The 21,464-nt window shown below is 37.6% G+C and overlaps 1 protein-coding gene across 7 annotated transcripts in view; it reads left to right on the top strand.

The window, feature by feature from the left end:
• Positions 1-21,464, top strand: part of fhit (fragile histidine triad diadenosine triphosphatase) — a 212,879-nt gene that overhangs the window by 81,117 nt on the left and 110,298 nt on the right. The window lies entirely within an intron of this gene.

Raw genomic sequence — 21,464 nt, 5'->3', positions numbered from 1 at the left:
AATAACCAGAAATAGTGAGGGGAGATTGGTAGTTAATTGATCGAGGATGGTGGTTTCCTCAGATGGGTAAAAAATAGAAAATGGTAAAAGTTGGGTCTCCAAGTGTTTGAGCAACCCACCCAAGTAAAACGGATGTGTGGGAAACACTGGTGTGTGTGTGTGTGGGGCATGTCATTCTCTGATAAGCCTTTGCCAAACTGATGAGTGTGCCCCTCTCCGGGCATCCTCATCTTTGATTGTAAACAAGTTGAAGTGATATGGGATATTCTTTTTTTTTTTCTATGTTATTGATTTATGGGCTATAATGGAAAGGAAGCTCCCAATACAATCTGTATAGTCTATAGTGCATGTGTTCCAAGCAATTGACTTAATGTATTTAATTGCTTACTTGAGAAAAGACATTTAGAATCACAAATCAGAACTGTAGTAGTAGTGTACACCGAAACGTTTGTTTTAGTTTCATGTTTCTTATGAAAACTGCGCATAGAGAAAGGCCACAACTTAGCTCAAAATGGTTGCCAAATTGGCTGAAATGATGAGCTCTGCAATTCATAATCACTACAATATTAGACACTTTCTAACTAGCTTGCAGTGTCAAACCGGACGCATGACTTCAACCTAAGAAGTACACTCTGTGTTCTGAGACAGTTAGCATGGCTTATTAGCTAATTACCTGGTAACTGAGGTAATAATATCACACTGCAATACTAGCTTGGTTGACTGTAGGTTAACCCACTGAACTTGCGGGCATACCTGACATTTTGCATTAGTGATGTTTACTAGCCAATAACTGGTGTCTGCAGGGGCTGTTTATTCATCTCTTTATGAAACATTGCATTTAGAGACTGCTAGACTACTGCTAGAAGGTTATAAAATACAGCTAATTAAATTATCTCCCACTTCCAAGCGGAACACCATTCTGTACCATTCTGACCCAAATTAAAGATTACACAAGCAGGAGCTAATTTGGTGAATAACCTTTATTGGAGTCAACACTTCGGGAAAAATAAAGAACAAACTGCTGTCCAGTTTTAATATGCTGGGGTGTTTAAAACCATATTACCTCGCCTTTTTTATGGCACATCTCATTGATCAGATAAACGTCACCATTAGATACTTTTTTCATTATATTGGTAGCTATCAATTGCTCTTTTACTGCTAATTTGCTATACAGGTGAAAGAAATTATATGGCTAAAGAAAATGAAAGTAAAATAGAAAATATCTGTTTCAGAGCAATCTTTTTTAAAAAATTTTTACACAACACTCTTAACAAATGACTTGTAACAGAATGTTCCACAGAGTGCATTACAGAGACATAGTGCAAATTATAAAACAGATATGACATGAAATGGAATGGAAATTATATGATGCATAACAAATCACTGCGAGTAATAGTTTTTAAAAAATGAGATGCATACAAATAAGTTTGTATGCTCCATTGCTTGTGAATGCAGTGAATCAGTTTAAAATACGAATGGAAAATTAAGGGTTTCATTTTTTGTGTTTTATTTTTCATTTTGTTCTTCATGGGCTTGTATTCAGAACAGTGAATGGTGTTGTCACCGGAGAGCATGGCTTATTTATTGCCTTTGTCAGGCTTTCATTGGTCCTCTGTGTGAGTGCTGAGTATCCACAGCAGAGACATCTAGAGTCCTCTGTCTGATGGCTTTTGACAAGCTCACCGCCTTGGCCCCTGACAGATTGACAGAATCTTCCTTTAAAAATCTCTCTGTGTCTTGGCTCCCCTCTGATGTCAGGCCCTGTAACGATGCTCCCTGTAACGACGCTCCCTCCCACCCCTCCAGGGCCAGTGTGCTGATAGGGCACTGCTGCACGCTGTTCCCAGCACACACCGGATGACCAGCCGGCTGTGTGGATCACTGTGTTTTTGTGCTGGAAACCACAAGAGAAATCAGGTCATTGGATATTCCAGGCTGCAGGACAGAATACAAAAAAGCAAAAAAGAAAAAAAAAACCCTTTTCCCTCGTAGTGTTTATCCAAGAGATGCTCCAGAGTGGCGTGAGTTTGTGCCGTAGCTGGGCGGGGCTGTCTCGTCCCAGGCGTAGTCGCCGCCAGGCTGGCTTGGGACCATCAGGGGGAGGAGAATTGAAAGGCTGACATATTGCATGTCCGTTCATATTGCCCGAGACCACCTCTGCAAGTCCCCTCTGGCCATACAAGTCAACGGACATTCGTGCTGTCAGGCACATTTGCCCGTTTGAGAGAAAGATCTCATATTTCATTTTACAGCGAAGCTGAAGAAGTGTTGTGGTTAGTGGTGCAAGAATGTCAGAAAAACAAAAGCTTTGTTTGAACATTTTTTAAATCTCCTTTTTGCCATTAGGAAGCCCAAACTGCAAAAAAAGACCATTCTGATTTGCTGTGAATATTTGATGCACTTACACTACAATCTCCAATTAAAATTTTATATGCATGGGTTTCTCTGCCAATTTCTTTTAAGATTTTTTACCCCCAAACTTACCTTGCTAAACAATCCCTTATGCATTTCTCATGCCTTTCATGTTTTCCTCTTTGGAAAAGTCTGTTTGTGGTCGATGTCCTGTCTGTTCGTTTCCCTTTGTCAACATCTGACAAGGCCCTTGTCTCAAACCATCATCCTCTACAATCAACATCATAGCATTGGCAGGTCCAAATAGATCCTGTTGGACTACAAACACTCAAACATTCTGTTTCATCGAAACATTACCTATGCTAAAGAGGTTTTACCCAGGTACACAAAAACTCCCTGCACACATCTCTTAAATGTGTTTCTCAAAGTTTTTATGAGAATGTTTCTTTTTTTCTTATTCTCCACCTAAATACATCAAAATTCAATATGTTATTGTATGGACTTCAGTTTGAATGTGATCAAGTTTTAAAACGATATTATTTTTCTCTTTGAATTCATCATAATTGCTTTTTCTATACTGCCGCTACAGGAACCTCTGCATGAAGAACTATTATCCCTACTGTTCCATGCAGTATGGTCCTCCAGGACAAAGTTCAATGCATTACTTTTTTCCCCATTGAGCTGCTTTAAAGCTCTCTCTGTGCTCTCACCTCTTTATGGACCTTGCTTTGTGGACAGGGGCATTGAAACAGGAAAAGGCCTTCCCCAAACTGTTACTTTATGTTACAACACATTCATTTGGCAGATGCTTTTATCCGAAGTGACGTACCATAACAGTGCATGCTAAAGGTCATTGGAACAACTACAAAACACAGGTCCGATAAGGTAAAATACTCATTTTGTACAGTTATTCATAGCTGTTGCCACAGTTGGAAGTGCACAATTCTCTAGAATGTCATTGTATGCTGTTGCATTGAGATTTCCCTTTACTGGAACTAAGGGGCCTTGCCCAGTCCGTGAAAAAGAGCCCCAGACCATTATCCCTCCTCCACCAAACCTTTCTTGGCACTATTCGGCCAGTACAGTTGGCACTATGCATTCCACCAAAACCAGATTCGCCTGTCAGACTGCCAGATATTGGAGTGTGATTCATTACTCCAGAGAACCCGTTTACACCACTCCATCCAACGCTTGGCATTGCTCATGGTGATTCTAGGCTTGTGTACGGCTGCTCGGCCATGGAAACCCATTTCATAAAGCTCCTGACAGACAATTCTTGTGCTGATGTTGCAACCGAGGACAAATTATTTTTACGCACTACACGCTTCAGCATTCGGCTGTCCTGTTCTGTGAGCTTGTGTGGCCTACCACTTCTTGGCTGCGCTGTTGTTGCACCTATAGGTTCCCACTTCACAGTAACAGCACTTACAGTTGGGCAGCTCTTGCAGGGCAGAAGACCGACTTGTTCAAAAGGTGGCATCCTATGACAGTGCCCCGTTGGAAGTCACTGAGCATGACTGTATGCTTGATTTTATGCACCTGTTAGCAATGGATGTGGCTGAAATAGCTGAAACCACTAATTAGAAGGGGTATCCACATACTTTTGGAAATGTAGTGTATATATATATGTAACATCCTTGGACGAGATATGATCTGGCTGACATTTTCCCCAGTTTAATTATTACCAAAACCACTGTGGGGATATGGGCCATTAAACCTTGTCAAATAGTTTTATTTTCTTATTTCTAAAATGCCCTTCAGATACTCTGTGATTGGATATGTTGATAATATGATTGTTTATATTTGCAGTTTATAATGGCTGTGCTGTTATGTTTAATAATGTCAAAACCTGCACAAATAACTGTTTGTGCAGCCCAATATATTGTACTGAGCAATATTTTCATTTGTTGTTATGTCATTAGCTGCCTTAGGGAAAAAAATCAATGTAAATACAATTTAAAAAATGTTCTGTTTACTTTCAGCCCACTTAATCCACCTTTGATTAGTCATCAGTTTTCTCAATATGAATATGCCATGAATGGTAGTAGTAGTAGTATTAGCAATAATAATAATAATAATAATAATAATAATAAAATTAATCTTTGAGTGTGTCCCTATATGAAGGCAGAGTAAGCCTTGAATTGCCACAAATATTCCAATGTTTCTCTGTGTTGCTGTGCAAGACTGTAAAAATAGCGGTCAATGTGACCGTTCAGGTGCACTGAGAGTCATCTGACCTTTCGAGCTCCACCTTCGAACTTTGTCCAGATGCAGTGATGTGCCCTCACCTTAGTGTGGTGAGCAGTTGGTGAACCACAGTAGTGCCTTAGAGGTTGTCTTCTTGTGCTTGATTTCCTCAAGGTTACGTGCTCTTTTAAAAGGAGAACAACACTTGTATCACAGCCACAGTTGCTTTGCCACTTGGAGCAAATCACGACGCACCATTCCATTTAACTGTTTAATGAACTCTGCACAGCATCGCGCGGTCCATATATTTGACCTTTTTGACAATGACTGATGGCTCATAGAAGTGTACCAGTGCACCATTAGCATGTCAAATAGCATCATTATTCATAATTACCCTGAATTATTCAGCCAAAATGAGAAAATTTAATGGAAAACAATTCTTTTTTATCGAGGATATGGCTTCTTTTGTGTGTGTGTCAGAGCACATGTTGGCTGTGAGGTTGCCACAGTGTGACTGCTGTTTCATTGTATGGTGCCTAAGACGGGAGAGTGTTTGCAAAGTAGTACAGGACAGCCCTCTAAGGGTTAGCCAGTAATGAATGTATGAACTTTATGTACGTGTCTGCTACGGTTTGGAAAGGTACCAAGTATTAGGGTGTCCTATGATTGATATTAATAGCCAAATCCACGATGCAAAAAGCACTCATTTCCAGATCTTAAAAAATTATGTTTTGACATGACACTGTTTATTTAATTTTATTTTTTTGGCTGGTTGAAATCTCAATAGAGAACAGTCAGAGGGAATTTACACCAGGCACTATGGATAAAGTGTACATTATAATTACTATGTCAAATATGTGGATTTATTCCACAGTAAAAATTACTGAGTTCATATTGCAGTGTATTTTCATTAGTATGTTATTTTACAGGGATACTTGTATTACTCTTTCTTTATCTTACTTATTTATACAGCTCTATATTTACACGATCTAAGTCTGGTTGAGCACATTTCTCAGTGGTACAGCTGCAGTGCCCCACTTGGGGTTGGGTTATATTTTTTATTAAGCACAATGCCACATACTGTACTGTTAGCATGGAATAGTTTGGCGGTATAGTATTGATTGAATCTCCCATTATTGACAGCATGTCTATGCATTGCCTGACTGTGAGCTTAATCAGTTCATCCTGAATTCCATTAACATATCCCTGACTGGGTCTGCTTGAATTCAGCTATCCTCACTACACAAAATATACACTTCATCCACATCCATCATGGTCTTTTCTTTCTTTCATGTATGATAAAAGCATTCAATACAAAGATTTGCTGTCTTTGAATATGCAGGCTTATTGTCCTTTAAGAGAATATCCACTGTGTCCTGCATGATGGAAAATGATTTCCAGTTTGTCTGTGGAATGATTACAGGAAGAATAGGACTGCCTGTCATCTTTTATGTTCACAGCCACATTGTGGAAAACAGCCAGAGATTTAACTAGCGATCTGCTTAGCGGATAATGAGAGATTATTACACGTCTAAATAGACAAGTCTCCAATTAGCTCAACTATTTTCAGCTTTTTATTTATTTAATAGAAAATCTCCAGTAAGGACATATTACCAGGATTTATTATCACATGACTTGGGATACTTGTTCCCTTATTGTTAAATCACTATCAGTAAAAGAGCGTGTCATTAAAGCAAGTCATTATGGATTTAAATCAAAACTAATGGCACATAATGCCACAAACTTCGGATGCACTGCCATCTGTCCTAAATGAGCCACTAATGCTGGCTCCTCCTTAAATGCTTAGATTTGGCCATGCAAGCGGCCATTGCATGCTCGGCTCAGCAAAGGACGGAATGCAGTATTTAGCAAGATATTTCTTTCACATTTTTTGTATCATTTGAGTGATTAAGACTGTAACCGTCATCGCATAAGCATAAGGGAAGCATGCTTCAATGGATAACTGCTAGGTGTGGAATTGCTTGTTTTGCGGCATAGAAGTACTAGTGGTGGTTTGAAATGTGCTGCTTGCTTGGCACAGTTTTCTAAGAGGACCAGGCATACTGCAGAATATATGACATTTTCAAGACTGATTCCTGGTCTTTGTTTTTATACCACTGAACCTGTCACTTACGTCCTTGGACAAAAGTGGAGAAGTGATAAAGTTTGCTATAACAATAAAACATAAACTCTTACTGTGTCGCACAGGTATCAAACAGTAAACACGCTCATATCTCCATAAAAGCAGGTTATGGGCCTTTCCATATTCTTTAGGAGAGTACAGCACTTGTTTCATTTCTGGGAATTGCATAGATCTGCTGAAGTGATGACTCTTCCAAATTTTGTAAACTTATCCAGAACTTATCCAAATTTATAAATGTAACTCATTTTTATGTATTTGTCTTTTCAGAGCCATCAATGCTAATATATCCAACCATACAATTAATTTAAAATAATTTTTTTCCCCCATAATTAATTGTAGGTCCCGTTAATACTAAGCTTTTCTGATTTGGTTGGCAAAGTGGAAGTGAGAGGGAGCCTCCTGACCCAAGCTGGGCTGTATAACAGGGTTGGGTGTGTGCTGTATCATTCCTTGCCTATGACTAGGAGTGCAACAGTGTAACACACCTGGTTGTGTCCTGCCTGGGTCCCTTGGCTTACTGCTGTATTGGCTACTTCCAATGACAAAACACAACAGTAACATCATGCTATCAGTGTGACAGACTTTTGTTTTGTTTTTCTGTAAATATAAAGAACTAATTTCTTATATTTAATTTTTTCCCATGCCCACTTGTTTGTGGATGGGCCCATTTTAATATGCACTCAGGTCAAATTATAAACTCAAACTTATTGGGTTGACTTCCAGGTTACTCCAATATGGAGTGTATGTGAGGATAACGCATACATATGTACACAGACGAATTGCTTGCACTTCTATTTGATATCTATTTCCAATAATAATAATAGTAATAATAATAACAATAATACATTATAAAATAAATAATAAAATACTGTCCATCTTAATCTCTATTAAAAAATAAAAATCATAAACTGCTGAAAAAATAAACAAAACTGGAAATTTAACAAAGAATGGATGTGTCTATTTTTGAGAACCTGAAAGCTACCAATCAAGAAAATCTTCTTTCACAGGGCTTTTAAGTGCTTTCAATGATGGTAGGGAACAAGCACGACATCAGGTAGCTTCTGACTACCCTTCTTCACTTTAACTGTTGTACTGTTAATGAATAAATGCACTCATTAATCAGTCAAATAACACACTGGAATCATGTTTTTAAAAATATTTTATTATACTGGAATAGGTGCCATTGATTTATTTCATTATGCTTCTCCCACAGAGATTTTCCCCTCTTGAAAACTTTTTTGATGGACCCCAACATGATGAAAAGTAGCGTCTTAATTTCTTAGTGTTCTGTATGCATTGAATATGTGAAAAGCAATCAAGGGTATTATTGACTTACTGAATAGGAATTTAAATCAAAAGCAATTGGTTTCTTTCTTTTATTTGTTTTTAAAAAAATTCAATGACCAAAACCATTTATCTATTTATTTATCTAAAATGTAAAAACTTATAACCTACATTTGGTATTTTTTATTCACATAATGTTGCAATCTCTCCACATGCCTTCAAAATTCCTGTCTGAATCCTCGACTCTCTGTATTTCCAACCGACAGCTGAACTCTTATAGCATTTTATTGAATGGGATTTAGATTTTAAACAAATGACTGAAAAATTGGGCGGAGCCTTTCATTGGAGCCTGTTCATTAAATTGACAATTATTAAGATGTGATAAAATAGAGAAAAAAAATACTGCATTCATAGGTCTCATAATGCAAATTCTATTAAGATGGAAAGTCAAATAAATGCATTTCCTGACACCTTCCACACTGAGCCAGCTGATAATGGAGTCCCAAATTATACGTTTTATTCTTGTAATCCAAATGAACTGATTGACTTGGGGTATTCATTCTGCTGTGTTCCTTGGCAAATCAACTTCTATGAATGTAATCTTGAAACACAATACCAGGCAGTAATTATGGTTTTTAATGGGAGCAAGCAAATGGTAAACAGGTCAGATAATGCAATTGTCTGGCAGCTTTAGACCATTAAATTACAGAAATCTTAAGTTTGTGGAAGTCCTTTGTCTACGGCAGGATTTTATTATAACACACAATGTGTGTGTGTGTGTGTGTGTGTGTGTATTTATATTGATACAATTTTTCCAAGGGATGGTGTTCCAAGAGGATGACCTGCTTAGAAGCCTTGCACAGCAGGACAATATCTGGACCCAGTGCTGTCCCTGCAATGTATTCTGGGAATTTAAGCTGTTTCATCTGGTTAATTTTCAGCTCCCAGTCTTGCGCAGTGAGAAGGCCAGTGAAGGAGGTCCTAGCAGCTGGTGTTGCCTTCTCCTCAGCCTTGATGAATGAGATTACTTTCTTTAGTGGACAGAGGCACTAAAGAAAGTATATATATATATATATATATATATATATATCAGCTCTCTGCATCTAAGCAACATCATGTTCATTATAAAATGTTCATCAAAATAATTCATTTTAGCACAAGCTTGCGCTTTCCTTTGTGGATTTCCATTTTCAATTTATTGTTGTTTATTAGAGAATGTTTTTTTAGTGCGGTATCTGGAAATGAATATTGATAAAAGAATATGCTAAAAATAAGCTCTGATTTTATCTGCTGAATCTGGGAAAAGGAACTCTTCTTATATTTCAGTTCTCTTCTGCAGAAATTTCCTTCAGGATTTTGTCATCATTCATATTTACAAGGAAAGGAACCACTAGCTTAAATGTCCAAAACTATAATTTAAACAATCATTATAATTAATTAAATAATCTAAAAAAGTAAGTTACCGTTTGGACTCAGTTGGCTTTTATTAGCCTGACTGAACCATGTTTTTCCAAGGAATATGGCAAAAAGATGGAAGGTGATGTTGCTAATTAATTGTCCAGGAGCACATCTTAGAGGAAAGGGGTGATGAGGGAACGGTTTGCCATGAATGCTTTCCAAATAAGAGCCTGAAAGTGTGGCCGCATAACAGTTAGCCAACTAATTCATATTCTGCTACTGTACTTCAGACTATAGCGTGACCTGGAAGTAGGCAACACATGCTGTGCTTTATATTCTGACAGCCACAGTCCTCTTTTTATGTTGTAGAGGAGATTTAGCTGGCCTGCTTTTTAGCATGATTCCTGGCTGTTCCTCTATTCTATATGGCTCTGTGGAGTGCTTTCGTCGAGTTCTGCTGTGACGTCAGGAGGACTGGGAGAACAATAGTGGAGGAATTTGGCAGGCGTGCCCCCTCTTTTGGTTAGGTTATTACTGCCGTTAATCAGAAGTCGGCGTTCTAATGTCTCGGCCGGCTGCGTGAGGTAGTTATGGTGGGGGGGGGGGGGGGGGGGGGGGATGGTGCTGTGATTGCTTCTCTTTCATCAGATTGTCAGGACTCCAGGAGACTCCCAAACGCCCTCCTGTCCGTTCCTTCTCTGGGTCAAGTGATCCATCATTTATGTTCTTTCACAATAAAAAGTTAACTATCAACATCTTTTTACTTTGCCATAATTAATGCAAAGCTGTTATATCAGTATGTTGTACCATAATTCCCTTCAGATCCTATTTCCTATTTAGCAAGTTCCCTTTGATTTATATTGTAATGATGCTGATGATGATCCTTATTTCTTTCTACTTATTAAAAAAGAAACACTACTACTACTATTATTATTATTATTATTATTATTATAAATGTGTCTGAATGCAAATAACATTTAGATGGATGACACCACTGCTTGCATATTTTTTTTCTTTCTCTATCTACCAATGTCTTTTTATCTTTCTTGTAGAATACATAAGTAAAGTATGACTGTTGAACTGCAGTCATACTTCACTTATGTATTTTTGTTATTTTAAATCCTAATAACTGCATTGCTTTGGCACTGTAGACCGCAATTAATGCCTCAATTTATGACTTTCATCAATGGGACAGTGAGTGAACCACACACACGGCTGCATTGTTAATTATTAATGATGCTAAGGGCCTCTTATGCAGAAAGGCCTGAGGTTGTTGGGGCTGCAATGTTGTCATAACAGGTGAACCCAGTCATCTGTCTCTTTACGTTTTCTTTTTAATGAGTCTCGGTCTCCTTGTGATGCAATATTATTCATGCATACCCTCTGGAAGGTGAAAGTGTTTGCCAAATATATTTCTTACTGCTGGTGTATTGATTTTCAAAACATGGAAATGAAAATAATTGTGATGGCAAAAAAATACATAATAATAATGAGCTCTTAGTAGCTAGAGGTGTTGTAGAACACTATATTAAATAAATAACTGATTTATTATGCATATGTTGTGTATTGAGTGTTTTGAGTATTCTGGGTAGCTATGAATGATTTGAATGAGATTGTACTTGGAGAGGCTTTTGGGCAGATAAGGCTGTGTCAATTTCTATTCCACCACCCACAATTTGTATTATTACAGTGTTTTTCCAGTCAGTCATGAGTGTTTTCTACCCTAAAATAATGACTGAATAAGTAATGGTTTTGACTTTTTTTAGCATATCATCGTAATTGTAATTATTGTTATTTTCTGTGCAGCAATTGCGCTTTTCAGTTGATGTGGACTGGTGAATCCTTAGGTTAGTAGCTGAGACTCATTTGAGCAGGGGATGAATCCTTTCTAAATATGCACACTTTTGTTAAAGGATGATCATTGTGAGCACGGTCATTCCACATTAAAAATTGTATTAACACTCCCCAACTGCAGGCAGAAATGTAAATACTTAATCTGATAATCAGTTACACTTCTCAATCATCAATAGAGAAAACCTCAATGCTATGATCAGAATAGCTGGGTGATGTGCAATCCCAGGGCCTTGTGCAGTTTCGGCGGGAAAAATGCACTTTGGTTTGGTGAAATTTGCGATAATTGGAGACGTGTGCAAAAAGCGTGGGTGGCTTGTGGTGTGTGAAGTGTTTTTAATTTGATCATCATCTGTACTGCAACAATTTAATCATTTTTTATTGCCTGTATTGTTATGTGTGTTAGTTGTGTTGAAGGAAAGCTGCTTTGTAATGCTAATTCAGTCTTACATTAGCAAACAATTGTATGTTTTAGCTACATATTTTGCTACTGTAAAAAAGAAAAAAAAAAAGAAAGAGTGTGGTTCTTTCATTTGACCACTTCTTGGCTCTATTCAAATGTGCTGCATAAAATACAAAGGCACAATGCAGATGAATTGTACTGAGGTAGAGAGAGTATATTATGCATATCTCCTTGATATAAGGCATTCATTTCTGTATTTATGTCGTATTTATCTATTGATTAAGATACTATGATAAAGTGTAACAGGGCAAAATGTTATTGTGCTAAGCTTATCATTACTGCTAAAACATACAGAGAGTAGGTGAGCTATTTTTGACAATGATAATGTCCAAAGATTTAAGGTCAGTGTGTGAGAAGCCTAGAATTGGATTTCAGGTGGGCAAAAAGCATTATTCTTTTAATTGCAGTTAGCTCCATAATGTTTGGGAGAAAGATATTTTTTTCTTGATTTGGTTGTACTGCACAATTTTAGATGTGTAATCAAATGCTTCAACGTGTGGTTAAAGTGCCAGTTCTCAACTTTTATGAAATTTATATAGATTTTGAATGAATAAAAAGTAAAAAGTTCTGTAATTTGTACATGTTCAAACCAAAGAGTAAACAATTCCATTAAATAAAGGCTGAAAATGTGCACTTAAACCATATGTGGATTGTTTGATTACAAATCTAAAATTGTGGAGTACAGAGCCAAATCAAAAAGAAAAATGCCCATCCCAAATATTATGGAGCTCACTGTACATTTCATTACTGAGGCTAGCCTTGTGTAGAATAGTAATCAGTGGCTAACACAGACCACACTCAAATGGACACATGCCTAATCTTGTTGAAAGCCAGCCAAGTTCAACATTAAGCCTAAAATAGGAGCAGAAATATTGTATTATGAAACAATGAACAATATTATGATATGATCCCTCCAACACACACACACACACACACGTACACATACGCACGCATGTACGCACGCACACAACACGCATGCACACACACACACACACACATACACACACGCACGCACGCACCAACCCCCCATAATCACAAAATAAATAAATAAATAAATAAATAGAACTTGAAGGGAAAACAACAATCAAAGAAACCATGTAATGTATCCTGGCAGGCATCATTTTCTTCTACTGCCTGACCCAGTTGTGGAAGCTTTCTAGCCATGGCTAAAAGTGATGAGGAGTTGCCACTTCACTTTGCTTTAACTGCATTTATCTGCTGCTACGTGTTCATTAAAGATTATAAATGTTGGGAAGTGTGAGACAGAGCCATGCCATTCTTCCCTACATTCCTGATCCTGCTGAATGCCTGAGCATTTGAGCACGTCATCAGGATCTGCTGCTAAGCTTTGAGTGATAACGGTGAGATAGAGAAATAGCATGCTTGTGTTAATCACCATTGCACTGCAAAAGTCTGAGTGCATTTCCAGTGTACAGGATCTGTAAAGCAAGAACCAGTGGAAATGGGGTTTCAGCACATGGTAGACTGCAGCTGTTTGTACCGTCACCAACAGCTGCCACTTTTATTTCAATTACCTGGACACCAACCAAGTCACAACTCTGCCTGAAAACAAGTAAACCATAAAAAAACACAAATAAAAATAAGAAATAAAAAACATTCATGGCTGAACACACAAACGTTATTCAAATCGACTGGCTTTGCGTACAAAATTAAATCTTCCAAATTATTCAAAATACTTAACAATTTGGAATGGATTTGACAATTGGAATAGTACCCAGATGTTTTGGAATGGATTCATTTGAACAGCAATTTTATCTCACAAGAGGGAGAAATGAAGAATATTATTACATTAACTGTAATATTCTGCATACCCTTGAGGAGTGATAGATCATTTAAAGTCATGTTGGAGTATCTGGCCCAAAGCCTGGAGGAATTATTCAATGTGAAATCATTGCCTCTTCATGGATTTAACGCAACAACAGTCAATGCTGTCAATTTTATTGTATGCCCTTTTGAAATGTAAATTATTGCACCACTGTGAAAGGTTTGTTGATGGCTGTCTATAGATTTTCCTGAATATGCTTATTGATCACTTTTCCTACCCAAGAGTAGAATCACAAAAAACAAACAAGCAAACAAAAGTCAAATGCTGGTAAAATTAAAATTCAACGTACAGGATTTGGGGGAAGCAGGTACCAAAATAATACAGCTTAAAATCTAGTATGAAAACAAATGTAATTTTGTTTTGAAAACACACACACACACACACACACACACACACACACACATTTCTATAACAACTGATTTTTAACAATATATCTGTTTAAACCTTTTTTTATTTATTTAAATTAAAAAAAAATTAATATTCATGTTGGTTAAATGTGCCTGTCACCATCTTTCGCTGTTCAAGGTTCAGTAGCTCCGCATGCATATTAAGTATGTAATCATATGTTCCGTGTGAAGAGAGTAAAGGAAACTGTCTCAGAAGTAGAATAAGCCACTTTTATCCTGAGTTTTATGCAGAGCAGGTATTTCTGTTACTCTTCGGTTAATCTCTAATGGTCAGCTAATGACTTTGACCTTAAGGAACCACAGTGAGATTATGATAATGAGTCTCTTCCTTAAACTGCCGTATTTATAATTACTGCCACATTTTATGCACACATGGTGAGGAATAAATGGCTTTCCCCATTCACCCACCTGCATTTGCTGAGATCCTTTATTCTGTCAAAACACCTGCTGTTGAACGTCCTCATTAGCGTAGACGCTGGATTTTCTTTTCTTTTTTTTTGTTGCAAATATATGCTGCATGTGTAGAATAATGTCTGGAAGACTGTTTCAGTGCCTACCATCAAATAGTCCTATAGCCTTTTTTGAAGATTGCATTCCATATGTTTAGGAGCTCATTTGTTATTTTGTATATCTGTCCGCTGTGTCTATCTCTCTATCTGTCTTTGTCTATGACAGTAAGAGAGAAATGGAAAAACAGAAAGGGAGCACCAATACAGTATTTAAAATGATTGTGTCTGAGTTATCGTATTCAATGATGGACCATTTTTTGGAACAATATCAATAACAACAAACATTTTCCTTTTATTCTAGTGATCCATTGTCCTCGTATAGTGTAGCTGTGCACAGCAGCAAAGGAATCCATATTGGTTCCATAGTGGTGCATAGATAGCTGTCTGGGCACAGCTTTAGTGAAACACAGTGATGAACCTGTGAAACTGGACATTATGAGCACATACTAATTAATATGGTCTTCACACCATGTAATTGGACTGTTATGTGCAGCACTTTTCCCATAACATGGATCACTGGAGGGCAAAATGTTATAGTGCTCTCAGCGTTTATTATCTCTCACCTGTATCCCTAGTGGAGTCATGGGGATTTAAGGATACCACCTGATCCGTCTTTTTTCCCATTCAGCGGAGTTTCCCATTCCACTACAAGAAAATAAGTGAACACACAGACAAACACACGCACACACACACACACACACGGACACGTGCGCGTACACACACACACACACACAGACAAACACACGCACACACACACACACGGACACGCGCGCGTACACACACACACACACACACACACTCCACTGTTTGTAATAGCTGTACTGAGAGACAGGCAAATATCCTCATTTGCATTCTGGTGATCGGCTTGGATCCCTCATTTTAATGGATAGTGTTGCTCTTCATATTAATGGGTGTAAGCATTGATGCAGAGACGAATGCCACATGGATGGAATGTTACCGTTACCAAGTACCTAGAGAAACCAAACAGAATATGTATGCAGCTGTAGGCATCGTTTCACTGGTGGGTCACCGTCTCTGTTGGGAGTGTTTACATGTCTGGATGCATAGTTGGCTGGCATACATTTTTTATAGATTTACATGATACAAATAAAAATAATCCATCATTGATTACATGATTACCATGGATTATTTAAAAAAAATTAAGTACACACCCAGAAACAAGGCAGGGGCGTCACTTACATGATGCATATTTGCAGTCATACAGCAGGATGTTTAAGGGAGGAAGAAGGTAACGCATGTTGTTCAAGATAATATCTCAATGGGATTTTTACCTTCAAAGACCAGTTTGATGGCCATCTATGTCAAAATGATTAGGGTAGTGTAAGCAATGTAGGTACAAGGAAGAGCATGTGTCATTGTGCAGGATGACTGACTACAAGAAGTTTTGTCTTCTTTGTGACTATGAACCAAGGCAATTAAACTTTTAAAATTCAGCCATGTGTAATTCTGACTAAATTAACCATATTATTGAGTTGGTGTACATGGTTACGAAAGAGAAGCTTGGGGTAGACTGCCTTTATGGAGATTCCACAGTATGGATTTGCAGAAGAGATGTCTGTCCTGTGGCGGCAGAGCCCCCCCCCCCCCCCCCCAAAAAAAGAAGGAAATGGAGCTGGTGGCAGTGGGAAGAAGGTGGGGAAACTGCTGAAATGGCAGAGAGGCATGGGTTCGTGACCTTTAAAGGGCAACTTGCGCTTATTGGCTGTGGAGACACTCTAGTGAGCCAGAAATCTCCCTGCCAGAACTTGTGCTAAAGCTCCCATTTCGTACATAAAATGTATTTATCATCAAAAGTTTTCTTTAAAAGCAATTTTACCTACATCTCTTTGTTGCTTTACTTTTTGAAGGAATTTTGTTTTTACTAGGTTAAAATAAAAAACAAAACATTTATTTATTTATTTTTATTAGATACTGCATCTTACTTTACTCTTGTTAATGTAGCTATACAGTACACATGATGGTTGCCTCAAATTAATTGCAGAGCTGTACACTTCAGCTTACCAGACTGGATATCCATAATGAAGCTCTTTTTTATTGATTTTTGTCTCTCTTGTTATTTTTTCCTTTGTTTCTTTCAAGTAACATAGCATAGAGAAAAGACAACTCTTTGATATCCATCTTGAAAAGCCGGAGCACCAGCCGGTGAGATGAGTGGAACATAGTGTCATTTGAAATGTTTGGCTTTGAACCTTCTTCATAAGCAGTTCCTGTCAAAGTCTACAAAGTGTTAGCCAAAGTTAACAATTTGTTTTAGACCAACATTTAAGAGACTCCAGCTTAGAGCCAGTCCGTGTTGACCAGGCATGCAGTACAGTATGTGCAACGAGGGGGAAGTTATCTCCCTGTTTGGATCCTGAACATAAAGCATCAGGCCACCAGCCTGTCACAAGCAGCCAGGGTAGATTGCTTTGGCATAGCAAAGCATAATGCCTCTATTGGGCAAAATAAATTCTGCAAATGTTAAGCCGCTGCCGCGTGTATGCCTGTGATAAGCTGATCATAAATGAAGGGATTTATGATACGTATTAAGAAGCTGCATTTATTCATTCATCTATTATTCTGGGTATAATGGGAAGGAAAAGAGTATTTTTTTAAAGTGTAGCAGCAGGAGGGAAAGTTTGATGTGAGGGAGAGTAAAAAGCAACTGGTTTATCGAGAATCCCAGCTTTTAAACTGAACTGCAGTGAGAGAATAATAGAGAGAAGAAAAGACCTGGATTCCAAATTTTGCTTTTTATTCAGAGACAGACAAGTGCTGTAATATAATTATAGATGTAATCCATTACGTTGTATTTAGAGTACAGTAGATTTCATGGCTATTCATTGTTTTTTTTTTTCATGTGTGCTTAATTTTTTTCTGTTATAACCCCGCATACAGTCTCTGGCTCATTTTTATTGAAGTTCTCCCTTATATTTAGCCTTTTACTGTGCATCCTGTAAAACCGTTCTTGTGATGAGGGTGAAGCCATGCTTATTCTATGCTTCGGTTGTTAAGCCTTTTTGTACTATGATGATCAGAGTAACATCTGTCTGATATCCTGCTTTGGGAAAAAAATATATACCTTTAATGAGTCTGGATTTTCCTGCCAGACTCCGAGCCCATGCCACAGCCTGAAAGGCTCCGTCCTGTTTAAAGCTAAATGTTCCGAGAAACAATACCCGTATCAAACCGTTTCTGGCTTCATAAAGATTTTCATTCTTCTTTATCTCAATGTTAAATTGAGGCATCCTGGAGCAATCCATTGAAATGAAGTGATTCAAAATCATACCGCAGGGAGGAGAGGTGAAGGGTGAGGAGAGCACACTTACTGCATGGTAGTTCTGGTATATACAATTAGATAATTTTGGAAATGTATCATTCATAGTGATATGGATGTAAGTGAAAGTGCTTAATATTTATGCATGCACACACACATGCGCGCACGCAAGACACACACACACACACACCCACACACACACTCACGCACACAGTGGTGTCTTTTCTGGGCTTGCAATCTCCTGTCTCTCAGGATTCTGGCCGATCTGACTTGAAGGTGGGGTGATATTACTTTTTGCTCTAAATTTCATTCTGATGTTTTTTTCATTTGAGTCAACAGTTTTTTTCTCTCTCTCTCTGGGAATGATCTGCAATATTGAGAGGGAAAAAAATCAACCCAGATTTATTCTGGTGTTGTACCATGGAATTTACTGAGCTCCTTAAACGAAGCTGCAAAAGAAAGAAAAAAATCACATAATATTAGTAAAATCATTTTTTAATCTTCCCCCTGCATCTTGTTTTTTAATTAAGTTTAAAATGATGCTGTAGGTAACAGCATGTAATCTTGAAACCTTGATGCATTGTATAGAGGAAGTTAATTTCATTTTATTTGGAATGGCCCATTACTAATGATACTCTTGCCATATGTTCTGGGCTACGATGTCTATTTAGTCAGCATTTATAGGTTAGCTATGAAGTACAGCAAAACGAATTGGCTTACAGCAGTAGGTGGAGATGGAATTAGAATGACTTCCCTTGCTACTGGAAATTATACTTATAAATTGTAAATTATACATAACGGCTTCTCAGACAAATTACCAAGCTAAATAATAGCACTCATTTTTGCAAGTAATACAGAAAAAAAGGTTATCTGCTCTTTTCAAAACCATGCTTCTTCATGATTAGCATGGCTTTTTGATTTTTGAAAATGTCTTTTGTGATTCTTCAGCATGTCTGATTTGGACAGATATAGGAATTGCAATTTGCGCCACTTTAAAACGTGGCTTGGGAAATCATTAAAGAACATTTCTCCCTGAAATCAGGGGAACAAGCAAATTTCAGGCTTAGACAGATGAATACCATCATAGTGGGCAGAATCTTTGCCTAGATCAGAGGAAGATTTCTTATCAAGCCTCATAATTTATGTCCATGGATGATGAAGGAAAAATTAAGACACAATGGAGAAAAAAAAACAGTGGCAATTGCTTGTTATTCTGTTGCAACTGTAGGATGTTGATGGAACAACATCAAGGTAATTACTAACCTCTATCTAAATTATTGATTGGATGACTTGACATTACCTGATTCTGTTTGACAGGAAAGTTGGTTATCCAGTGTCCAACACGATCCAGAAAATTAATTTTCTAAATTAAGAGAATATTATTAGACTTGAGGAAATTAGTTATTATTGATACGCTGTTGAATATTTCTTTGGCAGATGGGCTAGTTTGACATCCATGACGACCAAAGTTTAAAGGAATACTATGCAGGATTTTTATCTTGGAAAATATTAGAAAGTGTGCACATTTCTAGGCGTGGAACTCTTTTCTGTGTGGAGATGGGTGGGTATGGCTTACAGAGCCTATGGTTTGGGGTCAGATTTCAATGTCAAGCTTGTTGCTAGCTAGTTAACGAAGAACTAGATATAGCAAAGCAAAAAGACAAACCAACAGGGCTTGTTCAAGAACTACAGTTAACCTTTCAATTGCTTTTCCTCAGTGGCGACAGGTGAAGTTCATCAAGTGGATGAAAAGCAATGTGGACTTGGCTTGTTTTCTGTTGGACTTGTAAGTAATGTTACCTGCAGTGAGAGGCTAGCAACAAAAAGGACTTTTGTGAGTCAGAAATTTTCAAGATAAAAAGTCCCAACAATAAAACCACCATTACCTTCAAAATAATGGAATTAATTAAGTTATACGTTCAAAATAATGCAATGAATTAAGCTATAATCAAATCTGCCTTTTTACTGTTGCTTGTGGTTACTCATTTCATGGTACTAATGTTACGTCTAGCTATCCAGCTAGCTACGTTAAATGGGGTACTCAAGGTGAGTGGGCGGGGTTGAAGACTCTTGTGTTGTGTAATAAAGATTTGTCAGGATTTATAACAACAGAGTGCACTGAATGTTTGACATCTGTCTAATAGTCTTAGGTATTTGACCTCTGATCCTTTCTGTTTTATTTCCCAATTTTACCTTTCTCCCTCAAATTGGAATGCCTTATTTTGAATGTAGGCCAGTCCTGTATCTTCCATTATTATAGTGCTCACACTAGCATGTGCAGCCAGCTGCTGCTTCTTTTCACCCTGCAAACCACCAGCTGAGCTTGTAGTTACTGCAGCAGAAGTCTGCATAAGTGGTGCCCCTGGGGCAGGCAGATTGCAGGTGCTCAATTGACCGTTAGAAACGCTGTTGAGCAATGAGGCGGGGAATACCCCGCCTTCTGAAATGGTCTCTCCCCGAGTGACAGTCTGGCCAAATATGTGTTTCTGTGCCAGATTGCAAGCCACAGTCAGCACTGGCACAGTCAGGCTATGATCTGGACTTTGGTGCACATCACTGCACAAATGCATTTAAATAAAGTGGATGGCAGCCATTGGTGGGCAGATCAAAGAAATGTAGTAACTGACAAAAAAAATGTACCCTTAGTGTTTTAAATTAAGATTAGGAGTAAAAATGTGTTGATGGCATACTGTACATATAGTGCACCCCATGAGTATTCGGGTAGTGGCACAATATTTGTTGCTTTGGCTCTGGAGGCACAAATGAATACAATGAATAAGCAGTTGAAGTGTAAACTGTCAGCTTTCAGTTTTTGGTATTTACATGCATACTGGGTAAACCATGTAGGAAATACAGAATTGCGTGGATTTTATATATAAAGCATTAATTCCAGAAAATAGGCCGACATTGAGGGGACACTGATTCTGGGAAATAGGGCCTGTGGTCTCATCTGTCCACAAGACTTTTTGTGGACAGATTTCTACATGGTGAAACCAAAATGCATTAAAAAAAATACCCTATAAATAAAGCTGAGAATCTGAACTTCAACCACATTCTGAATTGTTTGATTACTACTCTGAAATTGTGGAGCACAGAGCCAAATCAAGAAAAAAAAGTCTTTGTCTCAAACATTATGGAGCTCACCGGAAATATAATCTATGAGCACATGCATGTAACATACATTCTATTCAACAAGAGCGGGCACTAAGGGAAATTTGAAAACCAGGAACAGTCCTTTCTTTACAGATCAGTCACAGCATGGAATCATCTGCAGCACCATATTATCTCAGCACTGAGCAAATACATTTTAAGACCTTGGTGACAAAGTATCTCATTACCTGCTTCCAACAATAATCGATCTGCATTCGTCTAAGCCAACTCTAGCAGGTATTGTAATTTTCTAATATTGTTTTTTTTTTAATTATTTTTTTTTTTTACCATACTATTATTATTGTTTGGCAAGATAATTTCAATAGGATCTTAAATATTACCCCTATTACCTGTTTAATAAAACAGTATAGTTAACAAGTTAACAGTTAGCAAGTGAACAAATCCTTCTGAGGAAACTTGCTTATATATATTTTAATATAAACAAGTCAGAGTTGGCAGAATGAAAAAAATAATGGAAGACAAAAGACAAAATAGCGAAAAAGCATTTAGAGGTTATGTTTTACAATATAAATATAATATTAGTGTTCCTTCTTGTTATATGCTTACAATTCCATTACCATATGAAGCACATTTCTT

Source organism: Anguilla anguilla, chromosome 13 (assembly GCF_013347855.1).
Source record: "Anguilla anguilla isolate fAngAng1 chromosome 13, fAngAng1.pri, whole genome shotgun sequence".
NCBI classification, from domain to species: domain Eukaryota; kingdom Metazoa; phylum Chordata; class Actinopteri; order Anguilliformes; family Anguillidae; genus Anguilla; species Anguilla anguilla.
This window is presented reverse-complemented; position numbering and strand designations above follow the sequence as displayed.